Source organism: Narcine bancroftii, chromosome 13 (genome assembly GCF_036971445.1).
Source record: "Narcine bancroftii isolate sNarBan1 chromosome 13, sNarBan1.hap1, whole genome shotgun sequence".
In the NCBI taxonomy this organism is placed as follows: domain Eukaryota; kingdom Metazoa; phylum Chordata; class Chondrichthyes; order Torpediniformes; family Narcinidae; genus Narcine; species Narcine bancroftii.
In genome coordinates this window covers 76,809,084-76,812,710 of record NC_091481.1, presented here as the reverse complement: position 1 = coordinate 76,812,710, position 3,627 = coordinate 76,809,084, and the positions used below count along the sequence as shown (strand labels likewise).

At 46.4% G+C, this 3,627-nt stretch overlaps 1 non-coding gene across 1 annotated transcript; it reads right to left on the bottom strand.

Moving 5' to 3' along the window:
- Positions 1–277: 277 nt before the first annotated feature.
- On the bottom strand, positions 278–404 carry LOC138749138 (U6atac minor spliceosomal RNA). Its single transcript, XR_011348446.1, has one exon. It is a non-coding gene; the product is annotated as a U6atac minor spliceosomal RNA (small nuclear RNA).
- Between the last annotated feature and the right edge of the window lie 3,223 nt (positions 405–3,627).

Here is a 3,627-nt window from a genome sequence, read left to right as displayed (position 1 = left end):
TTTACCCATCCATAAATCTTCGTTCGCGAAGCCAAGCCAAAGAAGGCATTCAGCACAGTAAAAGGTCATTCCCGCTTCCAAGCTCTTGCTGCCCAAATTCGCCAAATTGACCTACAATCTCCGTACATTTTGAACGGTGGGAGGAAACCGGATTGCCCAGAGGAAACCCACGCAGACACAGGGAGAAGGTACAAACTCCTTACAGACAGCACGGGATTCGATCCTGATAAATTGAGGTCGTCGGCGCTGTAACAACGTTTTGCTAACCGTGCCGCCTCAAAGAACTTGGTTTGATGCCACAAAATAGATGGCAATGCCTTAACCACGTCCATGTCATAAGGCCACTAGGACCTCTTCCATCCTTATCCAGGGGAGTGTTAACCTTTTCTCCTTTCATACAACATATAGTAAAGATAAAGATACACAACTGACGTTTCGAGCTTGAGCCCTTCATCAAGGACGAGCAAAATGCCAGCAGGTGCCCGAACAAAATGGTTGGGCGAGGGGAGAAGCACAGTCCCACAGGCAGGAGGTGGATAAGGGAGGGAGGGAACACCAGCAAGTGAGGGAGGGGGGGCTCTGTGAATGGAGAGGGAAGGGGGTGGAGAGCTGGAGGAAAGAAGACAGAGGGAAGAAGGGGGGGGAGAATAGAGAGTGGGCCAGCAGAGACCAGAGAAGTCGACGTTAATGCTGACGTTAGTGGCCAGATGGAATATTTTTTTGTGCCGTTCCTCCAAGACCACCTGTAAATTGAACGAACAACACTCAATTTTCCATCTGGGCACTCTCCAACTGGATGGCTTTAACATCTCCAGTTTCTGCCAGCCAACTCCCCCATACTCCCTCCCTTCCCCATTCCCCTGTCTCCAGTTCTCCACCCTCTTTCCTCTCCATTCAGAGCCATCCCTCTCCCCCACCAAGTTAGCTGCTGTGCCCTCCCTCCCTTATGCCCCTACTACCTCCTGCCTGGGGGACCGTGCGCCTCCCCCTGCTCCTCAACCCCCACCATTTAGTTCGGGCACCTGCCAACCCTTTGCTCGATGAAAGCCTCAGGCCCAAAACGTTGGTGGTGTATCTTTATTGTCGCTGTGTAATGTACGCTGTTTGACCGGCTGAGTTTCTCAGGCATTGTGTTTTTGCTTCAGCACAGTGTCTGCAGACTTTTGAGTTTTTCTCCCCAGGGACAAAGCTACGGAAGGATTTGAGCACGTGGGTGAGAATCCGAAATCTGAGGAATCACAAGACAAGTAGCCGATTTAAATCAACTAAAACAGCTGCTTGCAATCCAACAAGTAGGGGGTTGGGCAGGAGAGGGTTGAAGTAGGTATTGGGTGAAGGTTCCAGTGACAGATAAAATTCAGGCTATTTGGGCCATGCCCTCTTCTCACTGCTACCATCGAGAAGGAGGTACTAGAGCCTTACGACGCACATTCAACATCATAATATCTTCCCCTCCGCCATCAGGTTTCTGAACAGACAGTGGACACTGGCTTACTTTTAGCTTTTTTTGTCCTAATTATTTATTCTTTAGATTTTGTATTTATAGAACTGTAATCTACAGCAATTTTACATTGGGTGTAGAGGTTAGTGCAACGCTGTTACAGCGCCAGCAACCTGGTGCTGTCTGTAAGGAGTTTGCACGTTCTCCCCGTGTCTGCATGGGTTTCCTCCGGAGGCTCCAGTTTCCTCCCACCCTTCAAAACTCACAGGGCTTGCAGGTCATTTGGGTGTAATTGGACGGCATGGGCTCGTGAGCCGGAAGGGCCTGTTACCCTGTTGTACATCGAAGGATTAAAAAATAAAATTAAATACTGCTGCCGCAAAACAACAAATTTCATGATGATAAACCTGATTCTGATTCTAATGTAAAGCGTTTGGCAGCGTCTATGGATAGAGAGCAAAGCCAGGCTCCAGAGATGATCTGTGAGATTGGAGAAGTCGAACTGGGCTAGGATTGGATTTACCAAGGGAAGGGGCCAACATGGCAACAATGGATCAAATGGCACCCTGTCGTGCTGCACACGTGAGAAGGGGAAGGATAGGGATGGAGGGAACACACGAGGGATTCACGCTTGCTTTGCCGCATACTGGAACATTTCTATAGCGCCTTTCCGCATTGATCCAAACCACTTTTAAGCCGATGAAGGACTTTGAAAGGTAATCTCTTCTGTGGTGTAGGAAACATGGCAGCTGACATGGGTAGCAAGCTGCCACTGAACAACCCTGAGACAGTGACTAGATTTTTTTTTGGAGCTCCCCATTTTTTTGGTAGGGAACCTTAAAAATCCACCTGAAAAAAGCAGACTGGACCTTGGTTTAATATAACCATCTAACAATTTACAGTACAGAAACAGGCCATCTTGGCCCTTCTAGTCTGCACCAATTTACATGAAACTCCACTAGTCCCACCTACCCTCTCCCTCGCCCATAACCCTCCAACCCCCTCACATCCATGTACTCATCTAACCTCCTCTTAAATGACAGATTTGACCCTGCCACAACTACCTCTTCCGGAAGATCATTCCACTCAGCCCCCACTCTCTGAGTGAAGAAGCTTTCTCTTATATTACTCCTAAAGTTTTGCCCTCTAACCCTTAACTTATGACCCCTTGTTCCAATCTCCCCTACCCTCAGGGGAAAGAGCCTATTCACATCTACTCTATCTATTCCCTTCATAATTTTAAATACCTCTATCAAATCCCCTCTCAACCTCCAATTGAGTAGACCCAGTCTTCTCAATCTTTCTCCGTATTCAAGATACTGCAATCCAGGCAACATTTTTGTAAACCTTCTTTGCACCTTATTGATATCCTTCCTATAATTTGGAGACCTCAGAACTGCACACAATACTCCAAACTTGGCCTCACCAAAGCCTTAAACAGTCTCAACATCACCTCCCAGCTCCTATATTCTATGCTATGATTTATAAAAGCCAGCGTACCAAAAGCCTTCTTCACCACCCTATCTACATGGGAATCTACCTTCAAGAACACACCTTCAGTATCGCACCACCAGGAGATTCAAAGTTTAAAGTTTAGATTTCTCGTCAGAGAACATACAACCCTGAGATTCTTTTACCTGTGGGCCAGGCAGAATTACCACTTATTGGCAGCGCAAAAAAAAAACTGTACACAATGTAGACATGTAAACAAATAAAGAAATGGAAATAAACTGACTATGTATTACACTACGGGCGAGGCAGAATTACTGCTTAAGCCAAAGTTCAGCCAAGACTATGTATTTTTTTACTAAAGTTTACTCAAATGACAATCACATTTCTGGCAAGTTTGGCGTAGCGGTTAGTGCAATGTCTTTACAGCGCTGGTAATCGGGGCCGCGCCTTGGGTTCAAATCCTGCACTGTGTGTAAGGCGTTTGTACATTCTCCCCGTGTCTGCGTGGGTTTTCCCCAGGGCTCAGATTCCTCCCACCCTTCAAAGTTGCATCAGGGTGTAGGTTAATGGGGTGTAGATTGGGCTGCATGGACTCGTAGGGCTAAATTGGCCTGTTACGGGGCTGTATGTCTACATTTAAAAAATTTACATTTTAAATTTTTTAAAAATTATGGACATGACAAAACACAAACTAAACACAGAACTATATCCAAGCACATTATTTACATTGTTGT